The sequence below is a fragment of the Cetorhinus maximus genome, chromosome 2, assembly GCF_964194155.1.
Source record: "Cetorhinus maximus chromosome 2, sCetMax3.hap1.1, whole genome shotgun sequence".
Classification (NCBI taxonomy): domain Eukaryota; kingdom Metazoa; phylum Chordata; class Chondrichthyes; order Lamniformes; family Cetorhinidae; genus Cetorhinus; species Cetorhinus maximus.
In genome coordinates, this window is record NC_135880.1 from 92,193,962 (window position 1) to 92,221,003 (window position 27,042).

Genomic DNA, 27,042 nt, shown 5'->3' on the forward strand with positions numbered 1-27,042 from the left:
GAGACTCCAGGATGGTATGTTGCCTCCCTGGTGCCAGAGACAGGATGTCACCGACTAGCTGCAGGACATTCTTTTAAGGGAGGGTGAACAGAGTCTGCGGTCCAAGTTGGTACCAATGATTTAGGTAGGAAGGGGGGATGTGGTACTGCAGACATAATTTAGGGAGCTAGGTAGAAAATTACCAAGCAGGACCTTAAAAGAAGTAATCTCCAGATTACTCCCAATGCCACATGCAAATGAGTACAGAAATAGGAGGATAAGGCGTATGAATGTGTGCTGGAAATATGGAGGGAGGGCTTTAGATTTCTGGGACACTGGGACTGGCTCTGGGGAGATAGCACCTGTACAAGCTGGATAGGTTGCATGTGAACAGAGCCAGGACTGAGTTCCTTGTGGGGCATTTTGCTCGTGCTGTTGTGGGGGGCTTTAAGCTAACCCAGCAGGGGTGTGGGAACCAGGGGAGAGTATTAGAGAGGAATACTAAGGTGCACAAAATACTGGAAGAGAAAGATAGCACTAGAATAGAGAATAGTAAGTTAATAGGCGGAGTCAGGGTAAGGGGGAAAGTACGCATCATACTGCATGTATGTGAATGCATGGAGTCTTGTGAATGATATTGGTGAGTTACCGGCGCAGATTACCATGTGGAATTATAATGTTGTGGCGATAACAGAGACCGGACTCAAGGAAGGGCAGAGCTGGGTGTTAAATATTCCTGGGCACAAGGTGTTCAGGAAAGATCAGGCAGGCAGAAAAGGAGGAGGGGTGTTAATATTGGTTAAGGAGGACATTGCAGTGATGGAGAAAGAGGATGTCCCAGAGGGTTCAAGGATAGAATCAATCTGGCTAGAGCAAGGAACAAAAAGGGTGCAAATACATTGCTCAGTGTAACCTATAGACTGCCAACTAGTAGGAAGGATGTAGAGGAACAAATCTGCAGGGAAATTACAAATAGGTGCAAACATCTTAAAGTAGTTATAATGGGGGAGTTAATTACCCGAATCTAGACTGGGATATGGGTACTGTAAAAGACAGAGTTGGGCAAGAGTCCCTAGAGTGTATTCAAGAGAATTTTCTGCAGCAGTATTTGTCCGGTCCAACAAGAAAGGAAGCACTACTATGCCTGGTTCTTGGAAATGAGGTGGGCCAAGTAGATTGAGTGTCAGTGGGGGGATATTTAGGAGTCAGTAATTATTGTATCATAATGTTTAGGATGACGGTCAAAAAGGTCAATAAGCAATCCAGAGTACGAATAATTAACTGGGGGAAAGCCGACTTCGATGGGGCAAGAACAGACCTAGGCCAGAGAGGCTGGAACGAACGGTTGGTGGGAAAAACTGTAGCTGAACAACGGACTACCTTGAAAGAAGAAATCGTCCGGGCACAGTCAAGGTATGTTCCCTCAAAAGGGAAAGGTAGGGCAAATAAATGCCTGAATGAAAAAGGAGATAGAAATTAAGATAAAGAAGAAAAAGTGTGCTTATGACAGTTGTCAGATAGAAAATACAATTAAGAACCAAGTTGAATACAGAAGGTTCAGAGGAGAGGTGAAGAAGGAAATAAAGGTAGCGAAGAGAGATTATAAGAAAAGACTGGCAGCAAACAAAAAGGGGAATCCCAAAATCTTCAATGGGCTCATATATAGTAAAATGGTGTAAAAGGAGGAGTAGGGCCAATTAGGGATCAATAAGGGAATTTACACATGGAAGCGGGGGGCATGGCTGAGGTGTTAAATGAATGCTATGCATTTGTCTTTACCAAGGAAGCAGATGCTACCCAGGCCATGGTGACAGAGGAGGAAACTCTATCACAAGGAGGGTTCAAAATTGATAAGGAGGAAATGTTGGATAAACTGTCGATACTTAAAGTTGACAAGGCATCAGGACCAGATGAGATGCATCCAAGGATAATGAAGGAAGTGAGAGTAGAAATTGCAGGGGCACTAGCCATAATCTTCCCATCTTCCCTGGAGTCAGGGGAGGTGCTAGAGGACTGGAGAATTGCAAACATTACACCCTTGTTCAAAAAGGTTTGTAACGATAAGCCCAGCAATTACAGTTTGACTTGGGTGGTGGGGAGGCTTCTAGAAACAATTATTTGAGATAGAATTAATAGTCACATGGAAAAATGTGGGGTGATTAGGAAGGGCCAGCATGGATTTCTTAAGGGAAAATCATGTTTAAGAAACTTGCTGGAGTTTTTTGAAGAGGTAACAGAGGGTTGATGAGGGTAATGTTGTTGATGTGCTGCACATGGACTTCCAAAAGTTATTTGATACAGAGTCACACAACAGACTTGTGAGAAAAATAATAGCTCATGGAATAAAATGGACAGTAGCAACATGGATACAAAATTGGCTGAGTAGTAGGAAACAGCGAGTAATGGTTAATGGATATTTTTCAGGCTGGAGGAACGTTTGTAACGGAGTTCCTGAGGGGTCGGTATTGGAACCCTTGCCTTTACTGATATCTATTAATAATCTAGATCTTGGTGCGCAGGGGACAATTTCAAAATTTGCGGATGATACAAAACTTGGAAGCATTGTAAACTGTGAGGACAGTGTAGAACTTCAAAAGGACAAAGACAAGTTGGTGAAGTGGGCAAATGGGTGGCAGATGAAGTTCAATGCACAGAGGTAGGAATAGGATGCAGAGACAATATCAAATAAGGGGTACAACTCTAAATGGTATGCAGGAGCAGAGGGACCTGTGTGTATATGTGCATAAGTCATTAAAGGTGGCAGGACAGATGGAGAGAGCAGTTAATAAAGCATACAGTATCCTAGGTGGGAGAGTAAGAGTGACTGCACTTGACATCTAGGCAGCATTTAACTGAGTGTGGCATCAAGGAGCCCTTGCAAAACTGGAGTCAATGAGAATCAGGGGGAAAATTTTCCACTGGTTGGAGTCATAACTAGCATAAAGGAAGGTGGTTGTAGTTGGTAGAGGTCCATCAGTTCCAGGACCTCACTGCAGGAGCTCCTCAGAGTAGTGTCCTAGGCCCAACCATCTTCAGCTGCTTCACCAATGACCTTCCTTCTATCATAAGGTCAGAGGTGGGATGTTCGCTGATCTTTGCACAATGCTCAGCACCATTTGCAACTCCTCAGATACTGAAGCAGTCCATATCCAAATGCAGCCTGCCCTGGACAATATCTATCCTTGGGCTGACAAGTTGCAAGCAACATTGTGCCACATAAGTGCCAGGCAATGACTATCTCCAACAAGAGAGAACCTAACTATTGCCCCTTGATATTCAATGGCATTACCATCACTGAATCCCCCACTATCAATATCCTGGGGGCTACCATTGACGAGAAACTGAATTGGACCACCCATATAAATACTGTGGCTACAAGAGTGGGTCAGAGGCTAGAAATCCCACAGCGAGTAACTCACTTCCTGACTCCCCAAAGCCTGTCCACCATCTCCAAGCCACAAGTCTTGAATGTGATGGAATACTCTCCACTTGCCTGGATGAGTGCAGCTCCAACAACACAAGAAACTTGACACCATCCAGGACAAAGTAGCCCACTTGATTGGCACCTCATCCACAAACATTCACTCCCTCCACCATCGATGCACAGTGGCAGCAATGTGTACCATCTACAAATTGCACTGCAGAAACTCACCAAGGCTCCTTAGACAGCATCTTCCAAACCCATGGTCACTATTACCTAGAGGGTCAAGGGCAGAGACATATTGGAAAATCACCACCTGCACCACTACCTCCAAGCCACTCACCATCCTGATTTGGAAATATATGGCCATTCCTTCACCGTCGCCGGGTCAAAATCCTGGAACTCACTTCCTAACAGTACTGTTGGTGTACCTACGCCACATGGACTGCAGCGGTTCAAGAAGGCAGCTCACCATCACCTTCTCAAGGGCAATTAGGGATGGGCAATAAATGCTGACCCAGCATTAGGGATGAGAAACTTCAGTTATGAAGATATATTAGAGAAATTTGGACTGTTCATCTTGGAGAGGAGAAAGCCAGAGGTGTTCAAAATCATGAGGGGGCTGGACAAAGTAGATAGGGAGAAACTGTTCCCGCTCATAAAAGGATCGAGAATGAGACGGCACAGATTTAGAGTGAGTTGCAAAAGAAACAAATGCGATGTGCAGGTTTACGGGAAAAGACAAGAGAATGGCACTGAGTCGTAGTGCTCATTCGGAGAGCTGGTGCAGACAAAATGGCATCCTTCTTCACCGTAACAATTCTGTGATTCCGTGAATTTGAAAGTAGGAGCAAGCTCAAAGGGCTTAATGTCTTATTGCTGCTCCTATTTCTTACGTTCTTTTGGCCTTTAAGGCATTCCTTAAAACATACCTGTTTGACCAAGCATTTGGTAATCTGACCTAATATCTCCTTACATAGATCGGTGTCATACTTTGTTTTATGATGCTCTTGAGAAGTGCCTTGGGGGTTTTCATTACATTACAGGTGCTATATTAGTTATTATTGTTGTTTTCTTAATATTACTTCCTTTTCATTCACTGCCTGTGATTTAACCTTAGAGTTCCTTTTTCCATGCCAACTTTCCTTTTTCACTTTATAGCCTGAATTTTTTGGTCATCGGGCCTGGAGCGTCAGGAAATGAATGACCAGCCGCGATCAGCCCCCAACCACAATTTCACGCCAGCGAGCATGAAACACATGCTGAAATTCTCAGCACTGCCGGGGTGGGGACAGAAAAAGGGTGAATGCTTCGGGAGAGCTCCCTGAAGGCTAACAGCTGCCCCAGGGAGCTGCAGACCTCCACAGACTAAGGGACATGAAAAATGCTGCAAAATATGTCCATGCAGTACAATCAAGCACGTGAAAGTATACCTAATAAACAACCAATACCCAGATATCTCTTTTTATTTTATTTCCCAACGGAGATTTCATCTTGCCCTGGATCGAGGTTTAAGCAAAAATGTGAATGTCGCCTGGGAGAATGGCTGTTCACCAGCCGTAAATGTGGACGGGCCACGTAAAATCACTGTAAATTTAATCGTTAATAGGCTTAATTGCCCACTTAGTTGTCAGCAGCCGCTCTTCCAACTGCCACGCACACCCACCAAGCGAAATATCACGTGAGTGCGCGATGATGTCAGGATGCTCGCCCGACATCATCTCGCGTTATTTCACGTCCATTTGAATCGAGCATACACCTGCCTGTGGGATGTAAAATTCTGGCCTATGAGTCTGTGGAATATTTTACTACTCACTTTGTTTTTTTGTTCTTTGATAATTCAATTTCATCGTTCCTCTTCGCCTTTTTTCATTCTTCTCTCCTAAACCTCTTATATCTTGCTCTCCCAAGTTGCCCATGTACTTAGTGTAGGCTTCTTTCCTTACCCCAAAATTTCCCTTGTCTTTATTCATCCAACCTTTTCCTGTGAGTGTTTAGCTTGCTGTTTTATTTTAGTGGAATATATTTTTTCCTTGACTCTGAAGGACACCATTTCTGATTGAAATCATTGTTTGTCAATATTGTTGTCCATCTTATGCTCCCAAATTCACTTCTCAGCCCCTCAAAATTGACTTTTCTCCAATCTTTTACCCACGTCTTGGTCATGCTTATGTCCTTCTCAATTATTATCTTAAAGCATATTCAAGACTGAGATTGTTAGGTTTTAAGTCAACACAGGAATCATGGGATATGGAGTAGGGCAGGAAAGAGGTAGAAAATCAACCATGATCTTATTGAATGGCAGAGAAGGCTTGAGAGGCCGTCTGGCCTACTCTTGTTCCTATTTCTAATGTGCTTAAAGTGTACCATCCAAACATAGATGAACAATAGTTCCTACATTTCACTGGTGACACTTAAAAGGTATTTTATTGGTTTTAAATCACTTTGGATGTCTTGAGGTTGTGAAGGGCACTATATGAAGCTGAGTTCGTTCTTTTTAGTGCAACATCAATGCTCCATCTGTCAAAACTGGCAGTCACTGCTGTATTACGGACTCATTAATACATTTCACTTCTAAAAACTAAGGGAATCGCTCGAGGGCATGGATAGGAATTCATTGAGCTTCACATTTGACTGCAATCTTAAATATAGTTGATTTAGGTTGGGATGTACTCTGTCATATGTTACTCTTCAACTGCAGCTTTTTAAAAGCATCATTTGATTCATATTACATATTAAAATCTAAGTAATTGAATGGGTAATATCAATTGCACATTATGTTGAACAAATGCCTTGTTTTTTTTCCTTCATTTGTCTTCCCTTCTCACTGCTCTCATTTGTATATTAGTTAACAGAAAGTATGCTCAATGGCACAGAACAGAGCTTTTTCTGCTAATTTCTTACAATTTTCACACCTACTCTGTGGAACACCACCACTGAAAAAGGGCTCTCCTTAGTGACCTGTTTAATATATGGAATTCAGAGTCATGGACTAATAATCTAGAGAACGTGAGTTCATATCCTATCATGGTAGTTTGAGAATTGACATTTAGATTTTAAAATCTGGAAATAAAAGAGGTGGTGTGAGTAAAAGTGGCTTGAAGCTATCAGATTGCTGTGAAAACCCCACTGGCTTACTGATGCAGTCATACTTAACCTAGTCCGGTTTATGTGTGACTCCGATCATCTGCTCTCAATGGAGACAGTGGGTTTGGCAGGAAGGTAATTGATCCCCTCCAGGATCATTTGCCTGTCCCTAGCAAAGCTTTGGACCCTTTGTAAGGCCCTCAAGGGAGTTCTTATCAGCATTTAGCTTATATGAGCTACCCTAAGGCCTTATAAGAACAGAATAAGCAGAATTTTGTGGGATAGCCTAGGGATGACCTCTTCCCCTGCATGCCCTTTGATGTGGGAGATGGCATTGTTAAAGGAGTTGCCCATGCAACCCCACCACAACTTAAAGGGCCATTTAAGTCAGGGTGAATTCTCAGTAGAAATGGGTTCTATCTAAAATCTTGCCACTTTCATGGAAATCTTTCTCATCTTTTACAAACCCAAGCATTTCCAGTTCACAGAATTGGATTTTACCTTGTGAAAGTGGGACTGTTTTCATCCCATGGCAATGTAATATCCAACATGATGACATTGGGTCGCGATCCTGATGTCCTCACGCCTCTTGGCAATAATACAGTGGGGCGGGCATGCTTGCCATTTTGAAGAAAGCAATTAACAGCCATTTAAGCTAATTAGCAGTCTAATCAACTGCAATAATATGTCGTTGATGCAATGATACAGTCCTAGCACAGGAAACACACCAGGTGGGAACCTTGTTTTTTTCATAGTTGGTTGTAAGGGCAGATATTAAGGCTGGAGTTGGGTCTGTACCTGACTTCAGCAGAAGAGACTGCTGATAGACATTTGATTGGTTACTCCTGGGAGTTCCTGACTCCCTGAACATTAAAATGGATCTTAAGCATTATATTGTGTGCAAACTGGTAGTTATTGTAATATACAATCAATGCAGCATTGCTGCTCTGTGCAATATGGGCATAGTTCTTTCTGTAGGAGATATATCCTCCAGTGAGGAGGAGGGGGAGGAGAGGGAGGAGGCCAGATGAACAGGGGCAGGGTTCACAGGAATTAAGTGCATGAAGGAGCCCAACCTGCTGAGGAGAAAGGGGCTGCTGAGGGCAGGCTGCAGCAGCCACAGAGGTATGGGTGGAGGCCATACACTGCCAATTGTCCATACAGCGTGACCATGACTTATCTGCAGATGACAGAGAGACAGTGTCTGAGGAGACTTATGCTTTCCAGTGTGCGTGTGTGTGTGTGTGCGTGGCATTGAAATTCAGAGTGGCTGATTTCTTTTTGCCTCAGGCTCATTTACCCAGCCTGCAGCACACCATTGTATTAAGTTATTTACATGTGCCATGTTCAGACATGCAGGGCAATTCAAGCCTTCACCACTGACCACAACTGTCAGGTGGAAAGCCAGAGGCTTTGCTGCCATGCTAGGTGTTCCCAGGGTGCAAATCCCCACTGACTGCACCAATAGGCCAGCCAGGGGTCTTTATTAAGAGGAAGGGCTACCATTCAATCAACATGCAGACAGTATGCGGCCACCAGCAGCTCATCCTGCAGATCTGTGCAAAGTACAAAAGGAGCAGCCATGATTCCTATATCCTCAGGAACTCCCAGGTTGTAGGCATGTATAGTGGTCCTAATGCTTTGGAAGGATGGCTGCTGAAAAAATGGTTCATGACACCAGCTTGAGGTCCCAGAACTGACTATGAGTGCCAATATAATGAGATCCATGGCACAACCAGTGTTACCATCGAGCAGACGACTGGTCTCCCCAAAATGAGGTTCCGATGCATTGGCAGATCTGGCGGATCTCTCCAGTACCCATTTGAAGTACGCCTGATGGTGGTTATTTGCTGTGCTCTCCACGACCTGGCACTCCAGGAAGTGGATCCCCTATCGGAGGATCAGTCAAGGGAGACCATCCATTCCTCTGATGGGAAAGAAGAAGAGGAGGGTGATCCAGATGTGCAAGACCCTGCCAGGGAGCATATGGATAGGTGTGAAACAAGGGAGGCTTTAATCCACCAGAGATTCTAGTAGCTCATCCCTTTGAAACATCTTCTCATCTTCTTCACAGTTTCCTTCTTCTCCCTCCATCATCACCAGAAAACCAGTTCCTCATCTCTTACAGTCACAAATGTCCAAACTATTTGACTCCCCTGGTTTCTGTTTATGACACATTCAAATAAAACCAGCCCTGGAATCCATTTCCATACATTATTACACACAGTAAATAAACCAATGTTCTTCTTTAGGATGTTCAAATAACACATCTACTTACACAGAACCTTATTGTACTTTGCAAGCAATAAAAATTATCAATTCACCCATATGCACCAAAGTATGATTAGTGTGGGTCTTTTTTATTATTTTCCTTGTGCTGCAGCATGGTACACTGCTGCATCCTCTCTCCCATCCTCTCTCTTGCAGATGCAGTGGAGACAGGCTGCTGTCCCTTATGCCCCCTTGTCTGCAGGAGTTGCTCAGGGTAGTGTCCTCAGCCAAACCATCTTCAACTGCTTCATTAATGACCTTCCCTCCATCATAAGGTCAGAAATGTGGATATTCAGTGATGATTGCACAATGTTCAGCACCATTCGCAACTCCTCAGATACAGAAGCAGTCCATGTCCAAATGCAGCAAGACCTAGACAATATCCAGGCTTAGGCTGACAAGTGGCAAATAACATTTGTGCCACACAAGTGCCAGGCAATGACCATCCCCAACAAGAGAGAATCTAACCATCGCCCCTTGACATTCAATGGCATTACCATCACTGAATCCCCCACTATCAAACCTGGGGGTTACCGTTGACCAGAAACTGAACTGGACTAGCCACATAAATACTGTGGCTACAAGAGCAGGTCAGAGGTTAAGAGTCCTGTGGCGAGTAACTCACCACCTGTATCCCCAAAGCCAGCCCACCATCTACAAGGCCTGGATGAGTGTAGCTCCAACAACACTAAGGTAGCTTGACACCATCCAGGACAAAGCAGTCCGCTTGATTGGCACCCCATCCACAAACATTCACTCCCTCCACCATCAACGCATATTGGCAGCAGAGTGCACCATCTACAACATGCACTGTAGAAACTCACCCAGGCACCTTTTAAACCCATGACCACTACCACCTGGAAGGACAAGGGCAAAAGAAACATGGGATCACCACCACCTGAAAGTTTCCCTCCAAGCCATTCACCACCCTGACTTGGAAATAAATCACCGTTTCTTCACTGTCGCTGGGTCAAAATCCTGGAACTCTCTTCCTAACAGCATTGTGTACCTACACCACTGGGACTGCAGCAATTCAAGAAGGCAGCTCACCACCACCTTCTTAAGGGCAATTAGGGATGGGCAATAAATGCTGGCCCAGCCAGTGACGCCCACATCCCGTAAATGAATTTTAAAAAACTTTGGTAGCCATCTTCTGGTCGCCTGAGGCCACGAGAGCCCCAATGTAGTCGGTTTATCCAGCACAGTGGCAGGAGGCCCTTCTGTTGCCATGGCACTTAAGCTTATCCATGTCAATGACAGAGGGGCGGAGGAGAGGACGTTCCCATCAGAAGTGCCCTGAGGAGTGACCCAGTTGGTGTCAGCTGCTGCTCACCCTCCACTATGAAGTCCATTTGGCCTTCCCTGCTTTCCTGAGTGGAACCAGGAGCTAGATGTGACTCCATGCTCCTCATGTCCCTTTCACCTTGGCTCTGGGTCCCTGAGGACAGTGACATGGTGATGGAGTGCAGGTCAGAATGCTTTCTCACGACTGCTTCTGTAATCTGCAGGGTTTGGCCCTTCATGGTGATTTGGGAGTGGAAGAAGTGTAAAAGGTACACTGATTATTTGGCTGCAGATTTTTCAGCCTGTGGAGTTTTCTTTAGTCTATCAAGCAAGACTACAAAATCCATTTTTTCATGCGATGTCAAATAACAGAGTTGCTGATAGTGTCTGAGGACATGGCCCGCGTTTGAAAGGGAAATAAATTTAAAACTAATCTATTGAAACAACAATCTTGTCAATGACCTAGAGGTGGGGTCTGAGCTGGGGAGAGGGATAGTTTGGTGATGATGATAGCAAATATGAAACCAGGGGCAGAATTTTACATCCTATGGGCGGGCCCGCATCCAACCTGATCGGGCGTAAAATTGAGCGAGAAGTCATCGGGCAAGCGCCCTAATGTCATCGTGCACTCGCGCGATATTTCGCTCGGTGGGCACGTGCAAATGCCGGAAGCGCACCCGCCGACAATTAAGAAGCCAATTAAGCTCATTAATGGCACAATTGTCTCCGATTTTTCGTGGCCCGTCCAACCTTGCGGTTGTCGGACAGGCAAATCAACCAGGCGGGCTTTGCATTTTTCATTAAACCCCATCCAAAGGCAGGACTAAATTTCTGTTACAAAATAAAATTAAAATAAATATCTCTGGGCAGCATTTTTATCAGCTGCACTTTCAGGTGATCGATTGTGATGCATGGACATTTTTTTTGCAACTTTTAAAACTTTATTTGGGCATTTTCAGGTCTGCAGCTTCCGGAGGCAGTTGTCTACCTCCAGGGAGCTTTCTCGCAGCGCTCACCCGGGCCTGTGGTGATGTCATCACCCGCCCTCTTCCCATTCCCACCCCGGCAGCGCTGAGCATTGCAGCACATGTTTCACGCTGGCGCGTGAAATTACGGTCGGGGCCCGACCACAGTTGGCGGTCCTTTTCCTGACCGGTCCTGGGCCCGTCAATCACACGGGCCCACCAAGGGTAAAATTCAGGCCCAGGGGTAGTTTTGGTCCATCAGAACATCTGATTTCAACCTGGCGCATTGGCGGGTATGATGCAAACCCGACTGATGCAATATCAATCTGACTATTTGAAGGGTCAATTCAAAGATGGAACTTGAAGGTTCTGGGAAGAGACAGCCAGGTTACAAGATAGACTTGGGATATTCAAAGGCTGTCTCTCACTTAGTAATGCCTCAGTGAGGTCTGCTGAATGCAGCATGCGACTTTACAATGTGTCACCAAGCTGCTACCCACAGAGAGGTAGGAGTAATGTGCTGCAGCCCTGGAGAGAGAGGATGACAAACAGGAGCATAGGAGTAGGAGCTCAACTCAAAGCACTCCCATGTCTCTTCCTGGTTTTGCAGAATGCAGCATACAATAGCAGTATAAACAGTTAGTATTGATTCACTTAAATATAAATTGCATAGTTTGCTACAGAAAATAACACTCTGAGATATGGATAACTTGAGACAGGACATGTGGTAAGTATAGTGTACTTCAGAGAAACAAATGATTTTGGACTAAAGCTCTCCACCACAGGGATTTTTTTTGCATCATGCTTGGCTCTGTTATAGTCTAATTAATAGAACTGTTACTATGAATATTCAGTAATTCCATCATCATTGTATCATTTGGCTACAAGAATGGTGGAAGACAAAGTAGATGGACCTTGGAATGTTTACATCTAGCAATTCCCATGTTCCTATGGTCCTAAGATAGTTGTTAATCCTGAGCTATCCCAGGCATAGCATGTAGAATGGCATAGAAGATACAGATTGTTCATGAAAACTCCCTTTTTTCTGTGAACACAAAGGTGTTGAGAGAACGTGAACTTCCTTGAGGCTTTCCAGCTCCACTGCAGCTGCTGTAGCTAAACAAAGCTTCTGCCAAAGGTACAGAATAGAATGTGCTCAGATCTAAAGAAATCTAGTTCCAAACAGCTTGAAAGTCCAAAGGAGACTTGGGCCTGCTATATACGATCCAAACCTTTCTCTAAAGTACAAAGTAAATGTATGCACATTCACGAGGGATGGGCAACAAATGCTGGCATTGCTAGTGATGGCTATATCCCAAGAATTAATTAAAAATATGTTATTTAAATACATCATCGACAGGAGCTCATTCTAATCAAGAATTGACATGCTCAACCTGCTCTCATGCTCCGCCTTTCCTGAAGGCAATAATACATACTGGGGACAATTTGGTAGATTGCAACTACCTATTATCATGGCCTAATGGCTATTAGGTCATTCTTCATAGGTGAATCTGGATAGTGAGCAGGTTAATCCACTATGTGTGGTAGTGGGGGGTGATGGCGGCTGAGGGGGCTATGTGTTCCGTACCTGACATCACACTATTTGCACTCTGAGCGACTGGGATGAGGGGGAAAATGTGACAGACTGCAATCCATATGAAGTAAGAAAAAGCCCCTAATTTTGGATTACAACTTTGTATTCTGTAATGATTAACCATGAGGTAATTTGAAAAAAATCTGTCCACGTGCCTTTCAATAATAAATCCCTGATAGTTGCAGACTCGTACATCAGTTATCTGACACAGCAATAACCATATGGTTAGATTTATCGATTGGCCCGAACAAGAATCTTATTACCACTGGATGCAATTAGACAGAGCTAAGTAGAGCACACAGAGCAATATGATGAACTGAGCAGGAGAGACAGTAAGATGGTTTACATTTTGCCTTTAAAAAGAATACATACCTCAATAACACTTTCACAGATAATTATCCTCCCTATAGGTCTGTTGCAATTTGATAATTTTAGAAATCTGAGATTATGGTGGATTTCATCACAGCTCTTAAGCAGCTAACACTCTTTAAACTGTATAATCATGTTGTGCGGAGTTAGCAAACTTCATTTACAGCTGGTTGTAAGATCATACTGCTGACTCATCGATCTGCTCTGAGCCAAAGCGAAGGATTATGCCTGCTGCTTATATGACCTATTTTCCCATGAGCTTCTGATTGGCTAGGTTAGCTGGAACAGCTGAATTCTCAAGGCACAAAATTGATCCTTTGCTGTTCTGGTGCCAAGCTACTATTATTGTCAAACATTCAAGTGTTTTTGCCCTTACAGCTGCCTGCTCGTGCATGAACATTTGGAAGGAAGTCAAGAGCTCATTGTTTCCTGCTTATGTATCATGAAACTTAACATTACTCCAGATATTTAAATCTGTCCCTAAGGTTCTTACTGAAACTTACAGCAAAAGGTTAAAATTATGTGAGTATGGGAGTAAAAGATTAATTTTCCTCTATTAAATACAACACATTCTACTGGTACAAATTACTTTGTTAAACCATCTGTCCACTGGATAGAGTAATCACAGATATCCAGTTCACAAACACCATAGTGGAAATCTTTATACATATATACTTAGCTGCAAAACAAAACACTGAAATATTTCTGGAAAAATGTATGATTCTACATTAGTGCTCTACATAGAGAATAAGGAAACACAACCTAGAACTCATTCCCTGCCATCTACTTGGCTATACAAATAAAAAGGACGCAGTTAAAATCTGCACTTTTTCTGCTGGTGCCAAATGCAGTATTGAGTGCATTGGCAGATGGAGAGCACTGTATTTGGCATGGAAAAGTCTAGTTTAACATTGACAAATTAATATTTAAATTAGAATTTCAATTAGGCTCTGCAAAAAGTTTTTTGCTTGGAAGAAGATGACTCATATTCCATCTGCTTCCATAAATGCTTCAGAGGGGAAATAGCAGAAAGAAGTAATTTATACAGCATCTTTTTAATCTCCTCAGAACTTCCCAAAGCATTTCACAGCCAATTAAGTATCTTTGAGTTGTAGTCACTGTTGACATATAGGCAAACACGGAGGTGAATTTGCACACAGTAGTAACAAACAGCAATTAAATTAATGACTGGATAATCTGTTTTTGTTAAGAAATAAGTATCGACCAGAACATCAGCAGAACTTTCCTGCTCTTCTTTAAGCAGAGTCATAGTGTGGAATCGTCCCAGATTTGCACTAAGTGCGGTAGCAGGCGGGTAAAACAATGGTTTACTCGTCAGCCACAATGGTGGCTTCTCATGCTGTATCGTTCCAAACCCGCCACATTAATTATGTATTCCCAGAAAACACGCCATTTCCACGGCGAGCAGCCTCTCATTCGCCTGCCACGCCATCACCTCACCACTTCATTATGCCAGGCACCACATTTAAAGTACAGCCGCGCTCGGTGCTTCTAGCCCAGGACTGCAGCAAAGAAGACATGGCCCCGAAAGGCAAGAAGACTGCAGCCCTCGAGCACCTTTTCGACGCCATGGAGGCCCACTGTGATGTCCTCTAACCCCGCTCTGACCGCAGGAGGGGCAGCTACATTACCACTCCAGCTTGGTAGGCGATGGCAGTGGTGATCAGTGCCAATGTTGCACAGAAGAGGTCGGCCATCCAATGCAGATAGAGGATGAGTGATCTCATCCATGTAGCCAGGGTATGGCAACCATCTCATCACTCTAAACTCACACACTCAAGCCCATCATACGTTCACTGGCATCTCACTCACTGCCAGCTCAAGGATATCACCACCCATTCTCACACACATACCCTCACATCTCCATCTGGCCTCATCTCTTCTAGAGTTTACCTCCTCAGTCCTCACCATCTTGAGGCCACTTGCACAGATCAACATGTGCCCCTATACACACCTTGGGATACCCTCTTTCCCCAATACAGCTCTCGTCCTGCAGCCTCTTCCCTTGCCTGAGGCCACTTCTCCCCCTTCCCCAAGCAAGCCCTAGCCTGGCAGCCAATGAAAAGCCACCCACATATGACTGATCTGGTAGGTAGAGAACTACCTGTGAGCCCCCCTAAAAGTGATGTGTTGCTGTCTGTGAAGCCTGGCACTGATGACTGTGAGTGCTGACCAAAGCAGGGTAAACAAACAAACCTTGAAGTCCCGAGAGAAGCGCAGCCCGCCAAGTGCACACCTTATATATGCTGTTGTGAAATACATAGGCGTGTTTTCCCGCCAAAGTTGGCGGACGGTCCAGCGGGGTGGGGGAGGGGGTGGGATGAGTCCGGCAGGCTGGCCTCATAATGATATGCTGATGTATTACAATGAGGTTCCTGACGTCCAACGGTGGGAAACACGGCCCGCTATTGATGGGCTGAGCGGACGATCACAAACTGGTTTCACGTCGTCGCGAAACCTATTTTTGGCCTTCTTGCCATATTGTCCGCTCATGCCAACAAACATGCCCAATGCCAGTGGGCACAGAAAATCCCAGCCCAAAGAATCATAGGGCAGAATTTTACCGATTGGGTGGACAACCTGACATCAGAAATGAATGTTTGTCGCCAGACGGCCGGCAGGACTTACCCGTGAATTTTACAAGCGGCAGCCAATTAAGTGGCTACCACCCAGGCTGCCATCCTGTTCAGGAGGGCAGCCCACCCAATAGAGCTGCCAGCCCAGTCAGAGCCACATGCTCAGTAGCCTCAGCAGCACCAGGCAGGCAGAGGCCCTGTAACCTATCAAAGGTAGGCTAAAAATATTTTTAAAAATTGAGGGGCCTCCTGGAGGCCAGTAAAATCAGTCCATAGCGTCATTATGGCACAGGAGGCTATTCGACCTATATAAAGTCCATGCCAGCTCTCTGTTGAGCAATGCAATCAGTCTCATTCCCCCATAGACCTGCAAACCTATTTTTTTCAAGTGCCCATCCAATTTCCTTTTGAAATCATTCATTGTCTCCACTTCCACCATCCACCTAGGCAGCGAGCTGCAGTTCATTACCACTATGTAAAAAAATTTCTTCCACACATTCTCCTGTATCTCTTGCCCAAAATCTTAAATCTCTGTCCCCTAGTCTTTGTACCATCAACTGATGGGAACAGCTTGTCTTTGTCCACCTTAACTAAGCCTGTCATAATCTTGTACACCTCTATTAAATTTCCCCTCATCTCCTTTGCTCCAAGGAAAACAGCTCCAGCTTCTCCAACCTAAACTTGTAGCGAAAACCCTCCTCCCTGGAACCATTCTGGTAACTCTCCTCTGCACCCTCTCAAGATCACTCACATACTTCCCAAAGTGTAACTCCATGATCTTGTACATGCACATGAAGAACCGCTGAAAGGCAGCACTCCCTCAGTTTTACACTTTCAAGTGCCTGCTCAGATTACGTGTTTAGATTGTGCAGTGGGGCCTTGAATCCACAACCCACAACAATAACATTTCCAGCAGCTTCTGTTTTTATTTCAGGTTTCCAGCATCTGTAGTATTTTGCTTTTAGAACAATAACTTTTATTTATGTGGAGCGTTTAATGTAATGGAACACTCCAAGATGCTGCACAGGAATATTTTAAAACAAAGTATGACATCGAGACATATAAGGGGATATAAGGTCAGTTGTCTAAAAGCTTGGTCAACGAGGTAGGTTTCAAGGAGTGTCTTAAAAGAGGAAAGTGAGCTAGAGAGGCAGAAAGGTTGGGGGGGTTAGTGGGGTGCGGTGGTGGGGGGGGGCGGGGTGTGGTGAGGGTATTCCAGCACTTGGCGCCTAAGCAACTGAAGGCATGGCCACTAATTTTGGGGCAATTAAAATTGGGGATGTACCAGAGGTCAGGATTAGGGGAGAGCAGATATCTCAGAGGTTTGCAGGGGCTGGAGGAGATTACGCAAACAGGGAGCAGTGTGGAGGGGTTTGAAAATTAGATAAGAATTTAAAATCAAGATATTGCTTGACAGAGAGCCAATGGCCTGCTGGCTCACTTGTGGACTCAAAGGCAAAAGTATTACTATTGAACTTAGCAGACACTTTCTGGTAAAGTTATACACATGTCTGTTTACTGTTACAATATTGTGATTTTCTGCATTTGCCTTTCCAATAATGTACTTTGAATAATAAGAGAATTCCACACCCATATGTGGGCACTTAATATATATTCTGTAAGCTAAAGACAACGACAAAGATTTTTTTTTGTATTGCTTGGTTTACTACAATTATTCAGTCATTTGACACAATCTAGTTGATAGGAGTCAGGGATCACTTACAGGAGCAGACATTGGTGCTGGGCACAAAAAAAATGATCTGAAATAAAATTCCATATAATTAAAAGTGATAACATGGGAGTTATATTTTCCATCCTATTCCATTTCCGAGGGTATACCATGAGAACTGAGAAGCAGAAAATGTAACAGTAATTTAAAACATTTTTTTCACGGGATGTGAGTGTCGCTGGCTAAATCAGCATTTATTGTCCATCACTAATTGCCCTTGAGAAGGTGGTGAGCTGCCTTTTTGAACCTCTGCAGTCCATGTGGTGTAGCCACAATGCTGTTTTAGAGAGGGAGTTCCAGGATTTTGACCTAGTGACAGTGAAGGAAACTGTGATATATTTCCAAGTTAGGATGGTGTGTGGCTTGGCAAGGAACTTGCAGGTGGTGGTGTTCCCATGTACCTGCTGCCCTTGTCCTTTCAGGCGCTAGAGGTCGTGGGTTTGAAAAGTGCTGTTGAAGGAGCCTTGGTGGGTTGCTGCAGTGCATCTTGTAGATGGTACACACTACTGCCGTTCTGCATCAGTGGTGGAGGGAGTGGATGTTGAAGATGCTAGATGGGGTGCCAATCAAGTGGGCTGCTTTGTCCTGGATGGTGTTGAGCTTCTTGAGCTTCTTGTGTTGTGGGAGCTGCACTCATCCAGGCAAGTGGAGAGTATTCCATCACACTCCTGACTTGTGCCTTTTAGATTGTGGACAGGCTTTGGGGAATCATGAGTGAATTACTCACCACAGATTTACCAGCTGCTGACCTGCTTTTCTAGCCACACTATATATATGGCTGGTCCAGTTTAGTTTCTGGTCAATGGTAACGCCCAGGATGGTGATTAGTGGAGGATTCAGAGATGGTAATGCCATTGAATGTCACGGGGAGATGGTTAGATTCTCTCTTATTGGAGATGGCTATTGCCTGGTACTTATGCGGCGTGAATGTTACTTGCCACTTATCAGGCCAAGCCTGAATATTACCCAAGGTTGCCACGTATAAGCTTCAGTATCTGAGGAGTTGTGAATGGTGCTGAACATTGTGCAAACATCAGCAATATCCACACTTCTGAACTTATGATAGAGGGAAGGTTATTGATGAAGCTGCTAAAGATGGTTGGGTCTAGGACACTACCCTGAGAAACTCCTGCATTGATGTATGGGGACTGAGATGATTGACCTCCAACAACCTCAACCATCTTCCTTTCTGTTAGGTATGACTCCAACCATGGAGGGTTTTCCCACTGATTCCCATTGATTCCAGTTTTGCTAGGGCTCCTTGATGCCACATTCAGCCAAAAGCTGCCTTGATGTCAAGGGCAGTCACTCTCACCTCACTTCTTGAGTTCAGCTCTTCTGTCCATGTTTGGACCAAGGCTGTAATGAGGTCAGGCCTGGCGGAACCCAAACTGATGTCAGTGAGCAGGTTATTCCTGAGTAAGTGCTGCTTGACACCACTGTCTATGACATCTACTATCACTTTGCTGATGATTGAGAATAGACTGATGAAGCAGTAATTGGCTGTGTTAGATTTGTTCTATATTTTGTGAACAAGACATACCCAGACAATTTTCAACATTGCTGGGTAGATGCCAATGTTGTAGCTGTATTGGAACTGCTTGGCTTGGGGTGTAGCTAGTTCTGGAGCATAAGTCTTCAGTACTATTGCCAGAAAGTTGTCAGGGCCCATAGCTTCTGCAGTATCCAGTGCCTTCAGCCATTTCTTGATATCATGTGGAGTGAATCAAATTGGCTGAAGACTGGCATCTGTGATGCTGGGGACCTCCGGAGGAGGCCAAGATGGACCATCCACCTGGCACTTCATGTTGAAGATTTTTGCAAATGCTTCAGCCTTGTCTTTTGCACTGATGTGCTGGGCTCCCCCATCATTGAGGATGGGAATACATGTGGGGCCTCTTCCTCCAGTGAGCTGTTTAATTGTCCACCACCATTCATGACTGGATGCGGCAGGACTGCAGAGCTTAGATCTGATCTGTTGGTTGTGGAATCACTTAGTTCTGTCTATTACTTGCTACTTTTGCTATTTGGTACGCAGGAAGTCCTGTGCTGTAGCTTCACCAGGTTGACACCTCATTTCTAGGTATGCCTGGTGCTGCCCCTGGCATGCCCTCCTGCACTCTTCATTGAATCAGGGATGATCCCCTGGCCTGGTGATAATGGTAGATTGGGGCAGGCGTCAGACCATGTGGTGTAGTTGAATATAATTCTGCTACTGCTGATGGCCCACCGCGCCTCATGAATGCCCAGTTTTAAATTTCTAGATCTGTTCAAATAATATCCCATTTAGCATTGTGATAGAACCACATAACACAATGAAGGGTACCCTCAATCTGCAGATGGGGCTTCATCTCTACAAGGACTGTGTGGTGGTCACTCCTACCGATACTGTCATGCATAGATGCATCTGTGACAGGTAGATGGGTGAGGATGAGATCAGGTAGGTTTTTCCCTCTTATTGGTTCCCTCACCACCTGCTGCAGACCAGGTCTAGCAGTTATGTCCTTTAGGACTCAGCCAGCTCAGTCAGTAGTGGAAGAGAATTAGGAAACACAGCTAAAAGATTAATTGCAAGAGGTTGAGGATGGAGAACAGCAAATGTCTTTTGCACTGAGGAATGTGAGGCTTTAACACCTCCTGAATTAATGATTGGAAAAGAGACTATGGCTGGGATTTTGTCAGGATGGCAGGGGTCTCACACACAGGTTGCAGAACCGGTGGGGAACCCTTGCCAGTTTTGGAGGTGAGACCCAACAGAATCAAGTGCCCTTCAGGCACTTAAGTGGCCAACGGTGGGCCTTCCCAGTAATTCCGGTCCTCGATGGTAGAAGTCATGCCCGCTGAGAGCTGCCAGCATGAGTGGTGGCTTCTGGCAGCGCTGCCCCCACCAACCAACCCAGGCCAAAGGTGAGTGAGAGCGGGTTGGGAGTCACTGGAGGAGGGAAGGGTGTTGGAGGCAAGGGCAGGGCAGTGGAACTCAGGGACCACCCCTTGTCCAATGCCAGGTCCCTCAATCAGGCACAGAATGCCTGATAACAAGCACCCCCCACCCACTGCCAGGAGGCAGCTGGAAAATACAACAGGGATTGCTGGATGGCCTTCCAAGGATGCAGGTAAACATTGCAGCCCTCGTTTCTTGTTAGGCAAGGGAATCAAAGGTTATCAGGGTTAGATGACAATGTTGAAATCAAAACACAATATGATCTTATTGAATGGCGGAGCAGGTTCAAGGGGTCGAATGGTCTACTCCTGTTCCTATTTCTTATGTTCTGATGTTCTTATTTAATCCCTGAGCCACCACTAAATTGTGATGGGCTCAGGGATAACGAGCGTCAATTGGTTCTATGAGTCTAATTGACATCTTGCAGCCAGCGAGTGGAATCCCACGTCATCTCCTTCCGCCCCCCCCCACTTAATTGGGGGAGGTTTGCTGCTATTGGGAGACTGACACGGGGCCATTCCCAGTATTAAGTAGGCCTGACTGCCATGTTTGCTGCCCCAATGGTTGCATTAAGTCCAGCCCTAACGTCATATTTAAGAATAGATTTGATAGATGGTTGAAGGAAAGGGAAATAAAGGAATAAGGGTCAAGGGTGGGCATATTGAGTAGGATTACTACTCATATATATGATAAGCCAGGATATGGACTCATTGAGCCAAATAGCTTCATCTGTATTATAATTCTACTTAATGATGAAATTCCTGTGGGAAATCCATTATTTCACAAAGAGGCTTTAAATGCTAACTTTCAGCTCTCAAGTAGTGGAAGCGACCTTCTGTCAAAAAAGCATTGCAGAATCACATCCTTATGTGACTTCTCGCCTTCCCAATTTCTTTCTGTCTGTGGATCACCATACATCCTTAGTATTACCATCTTTACAGGAAAATCTCAGAGGTGGGCAGTTTAGGTTCACTGCAGGGTCACAGGAGGTAATTTGATGGCCATTTTTAAGGAAAGAGTTATGTCAGAGAACCACTCCACCCATTTCACATACTAAAGTATTTCTGCTGAAAACAGTAAGTTTCCTTAAAGAAATAGTGGGTCTAAATGACCAATTTTCTGATTAAATTTAATGATTCTTTTTCAGTGTTTTTTTTTAACCATATACACTAATCTGAGTAAGTGAAAGAACATAGTGAAGAAATCCTTTTGAGAAAGTTGATTGGCCAACATGCTAATTGTTTTCAAAACAAAAACAGAATTACCTGGAAAAACTCAGCAGGTCTGGCAGCATCGGTGGAGAAGAAATCAGTTAACGTTTCGAGTCTTCATGACCCTTCGGCAGAACCAGTTCTGCCGAAGGGTCATGAAGACTCGAAACGTTAACTGATTTCTTCTCCACCGATGCTGCCAGACCTGCTGAGTTTTTCCAGGTAATTCTGTTTTTGTTTTGGATTTCCAGCATCCGCAGTAGCTTTTAGCTTTTTGTTTTCATGCTAATTGTTTTGTTTAAGTTTTAATGATTTTCTCTTGTGTTATTTTTGACTTTTAATTTCTTCACATCTAGTAAATGACTTATCTGATTAACAATTTAACCGATAAATGATTATTTGAGCTAATTATGATTTTTTGCCCTATCAAGGTTTGCTAGCTTGAGATGTGGCAACTTTGAAGCTGCTCCAAAATTATGTCCCCTTTGAAAGGGATGACACTATGAATGTATTTTGAAATCAAGAGTTTTAATTACATACTTGATGCAAATAATTAAAGAAGATAACACTTATAAATGGTGACAGGCAATATTATTTCTACAGCATAACAACAAATATGAATCTGATCAATTCATCAAATACCTCACAGATAGGGATAGTAATACTGAAATCAAGGCTTAAAATAACACCAGAATATGAAGTTTTGAAAACAGGCTAACAGTTTGCAACGTACGAACTTTTCATCTTATGTGATTCAAAACAAAGGATTTACAGTGCCATAAGCAGATCAGGGAGCTGTGGAAAATTCTCTACCAAGGTCACAGTCGCCTGCTGCCGATATCATTCTCTAATTATTATAAAGTTTATTCCGGACTTCGGAACATAAAATTGTCAGGGACCTGCAAGCCCAAACTGAAGGCCATTGTGAAGAAGATGAACTGCAAAGCAAAGTACAATGTTTTTGCGATCCTGAAACCTAGGAAGGATTTAATCAGGTGAGGTTTATTCCTAGTATATATAGGGGAAGGGAATGACGCTAAATTAAAATAGCCATAGTAATAAATTAATTCTGTAACAATTTACACTAAGGCAATATTCCTTCATTGACATTTATAATTATTCACTTTGTTCGTAGTGTACACAGGGATTTTTATATATTATTTATAACTCATGCTTGGGAGAATATTAATGAGCGGAAAATAGATTTCTGTTTGTTTTCAATATTAATAGATACTTCATACAGCCAAAACACTAAATTCTGGAGTTAGAGATAATAGGGACTGGAATTCACAAACCTTTAAATATAGACATCCTAAATTTGACAAGGCTTATAGACCTGATTAGTCTATAAGCACTTAAATAACTATGCTATATTTGTACGTGATCCTGTTCCCAATAATAACATTAAGATTCCATTATATAATGAAAGTAATTAATAAGATACATCCAATACAGCCCTAAACAAGAATGTATTTCTATAGCTATGTTTTAACATTTGCCTATGCACACTGTTTTTATGTATTACTTTTCCTACAATCTACAATAAGAATTAGGTATCACCCTTTAAAAGGTCATTTTGTTTGACAAAATTCAAGAACACACGAGGATTACTATTCAAATGAAACAATACTATCTGGACATTTAGAATGCAAATCACATTGTGGCTGTGTTAAATGCCAGGGGCTGTATTTTATTTTCACAAGCCACAGTAGATCTTACAGCATTGATAAGAGTAATCTGACTCTCAGGCGGTGCTTTTATTCTGAAGTGCAAATTTTAAAATTGCAGCACCAAATGAATACTAAAACCTGAACTTAGAAAGGCCAATGGTGAATACAGCAGCAGTCCAAGCAAGCAACAGTTCCCAGGCCCCTGTAAACATGGGCCAGATTTTCGCCACCAAGGCGGGTACCTCAAGTCAGGAAATTTCCAACTCGGCAGACCTGCCTCAATTTGAAAGGCCCCATTAGGTCCAATTTTTGGTCTGGAGAGGCAGGGATAGGATTGAGTCAGGCCCATTGCTTGGTGGCAGGCATGAACACCTTGGGTCAAACGGCCTGTTTCTGTGCTGTATGACTATGACTCTCTTTGAAACTGACTTCAGAGGAAGATCCTAGGTAGCCACGGGGGCAACTGAGTGTTGAGGCTGGCTGGTTAGAAGGCCTGGTTCGGTTCTCTAGGACTTCATGTTTTAAAAGCTGTCAGGCCCTCAGGCCCTCCTCACACTCTCTCATCACCCCCCCCGACCCCAACAAACCTAACATGCCAACTTATGACCCCCACCCACCCACCCATGCCCCTTCATAACCCCCCTTCCACCTCCATATCAACTCATGCTCCCCACTCACTCACCAATGCCCCCTCATACACCCATACCAATTCATGTCCCCTATCCACGCCCCTGCCCCCTTATATCCCCTTGCCATCTCCATAGCCACTCACCCAGTATCCAACCTGGGCAGACCTCAGGAGCCATGGGAAGTTGGAAAAAGACAAACTTCAAACAACTGAACACACCTCTCACTCCTACACACCTGATAATGAAAAAACTTCCCATTTATGAAACCCATTCAAAGCTTTTAAATCTTCTCAAATGGTTAATCTCTTAAGCAAATGAACCTCTTTTCAGGCCCCACGTCAAAGACAACTAATCTTTTAATAGTCTCTTTAAACTGTCAATAAAACAGTGAACTCAGAACCCATTGCTGAGATAATTGTAGGATTTGAAAGCCACCTAAGCATTCATAATGACATGATAATAACCCTGGGGAAATATCAACAAAAACCTTTAAACTGCACGAGCAAATGGTAATTTTTTCTTCTAATCTTCACCAGATGGCCTGTCAATCAAAGCAGTCCAGCAGTTGGTGTGTTTTTTTAAACTCTCATTGACAGTTTCAGGCTATTTTTTCATGTTTAAAGAGCAGGGTATTTTTAAAAATACAGGTCATGGCACTTAAATAGGTCTTATCTGCCCTTCAAGAACATTTATGTTGACTCCATCAATTTGTGACTCCCACACTGTGGGTTAGGGCCCTTAAAACAACTAAAATGAGGTCTGTTTGAATTCAGCACAAAGTTCAAATGGTCCTTCTCATTTTGGGTTTTCCAACTGAGTGAATCATGCCTCCACCCACTTCCCCAGAAATGGGGGTGGGGCTTCTACATCCAGATCTCACCCGCCATTTTTAAAGGTTTGCACAGTCTTCCCAATTCCATGAAAATCTGGCCCCATTTGTTTAAAAGTTGGGAGCCAGTGCTATTGGAAATGAGGGCAGGGAAATTTATATTTTCCTTTTAGTTTACAAAGTCACATGAATGTTTGCACACTCCTCTTTCAAACAAAGATGGTTAAGAAGAAAGTTTTAAGGTATGAATAATGCAGATACAACTAGGATCCAAATTTCTGCATGTGCAGTAATGCTGCTACATGCTTATTACGTATGTTATGATAGGCTTTGTACTTGAAATAATTATTATTACCCTGTAATCTCTGCATAAAGGGCAATAAATTTGGTTCAGTCCTGGACTTTTAAACTTGCGCAACTGAAAATAATGTAAAAAGGTGCCAAAGACTCTCCACCAACTCCACTTAAAGAGATCATGAATCCTTATATGTTAGTTGTTGGATTATTTATTGTCTGTTGGTGCAATTCTACACATTTTGCTAGTTTTTACAAATTTGTCAAAAGTTTCCAATAACTACAAGGAGTGGTCTGGCTGGTGTTAAAGTTATTTTTGTGCAGAAATCAATTTCTTCTATACATGGGTGGCCAAGAAAATGAAGAGAGGTCACACAGAGTACAACAAACTGCTTGATGAAGAAAGAGGAGGAGGAGGAGGAAGTGGAGAAGGTGGAACTAAAAGAGGACAGGAGGTTACAACATAGGCAGCCCTTTCTGCCAGGGCTGTATAAATTCAAATAATTCATGGTTTCTACCAGTAATGTCAATCACAGTTCTTCATTCACCAACAATCCCACACTCCTTACCTTTCTTCAGTTACTGATCATCACTTTGTCCTCTTTCCCACTAGGCAAACTCAACACAATTCACATTCCAATACAAATTGACAAATTGAGTCATGACATAATGCATCCAAAAATAAATTAATCACCCTCTCCATTCCTTTTGTGTGTCTTCCATGTGCCTTTGGCTCTCCTACAGCTCCTTCCCTTGTGGTTGCAGCTGGTGGAAGGCTGTTGAAATTCAGTGGAGGAGACTGCAGATAACCTTAGAGAGAAATCCTGAGTAGCTCTGGATCTAGAAGGCCCTGTTTTAGACTATATCATCTCATTATGGGTTTATGAGAGGCAGCAGTTTGGGCCAACTGGCTGGTAACTGCAAAAGTACTGGCAAGGTGCCGGGATGAATGTTGATAATTTGAGAGAGGAGAGCAGACTCATACTCCATGGAACCACTTCCTCTCTCTCAGGTCAGTGCCTCAGCATTCCTAGTAAACTATTGGAGAACAAATTAGTACAGTTTTGTTATGCCCTGCCATCTAAAACCATGATGGCAATAGTCTGAACTTCCACTGCAGCATACAGACCTTTGATGGAAGCCGTGCTGCAATGGAAGCTGAGAATTCAACCATCATACACTGCATCATGATGCATTCCACAGGTGTTCTAGAGAAGGCAACCACCCATTTCATGTTGGCAAGGATAGATTCCAAGCTCTGTGCAAAACCCTGTTCCAAGTTGGTGCTCGACTTCTCCATGCTCCTTGACATCGATCACAGGTTTTCCGGCAGACTTTCCAGTACATTGATCATTTGGCTATGTACAACCATTAGACTTCTTCTGTAGTCTGGCCCATCAAAGTCCTCATCTGAGTCCTCCACTAATGTGTGACCTCACCCTCTGGTGAGCTGGCATTTCTGCTATCCTTGCCCCTTGCACTAAACTTCTTTTAGCTTGCCTGGTGACACACCACATGCAATCCCTTCTCTATCCTAGCCCCTACAATCCATGCCATGGGGTCACTATGACTGTGATGGTGTCTCTTCAACTTCACTTTACTCTTCCACTTTCTCCATTGCCTGGGCAGGCTCCAGTTTGGAGTATCTGTAATGAAAAAGGAACAAGAGCTGGGTTGTGGTGAGGGGTAGGAGAAAGTAAAAAATGTGCACATACACCATCTGCAGCTATTCAGCTAGAAGAGATTGAGGGATGAGGGAGAAGTGGAATGAGAGGAGAATATGCCCGTCATCAATCATTTCAACACTAGCAGTTGCCAATGCCTCAGTAAAGCCCCTTTCCATGATGACTAACATTGTCCTCATGGGGAGTAAATCATTCAGCCTTATCCCCCTCTGATTAATTCCTGCTGCCTCCTGTTATGTACCACTTCCTCCTGCAGGAAACAGGGAAGTGTGTCAATGGGCAGAATTTTGCCGTCGGCGAGCAGGGGGCAGGGCCCGCTTGCCGACACATAAAATGATGCGGGATGACGTAAGGGGGAACCACCGGCCTCATCCTGCCCCATTTAAATTTCAGGAAGGCGGGGGCACAGCCAAATCAGCTGTGGGCCTGCCGACCTGTCAATGGCCAATTGAGGCCATTGACAGGATCATTGAAACAATTAAAGGAC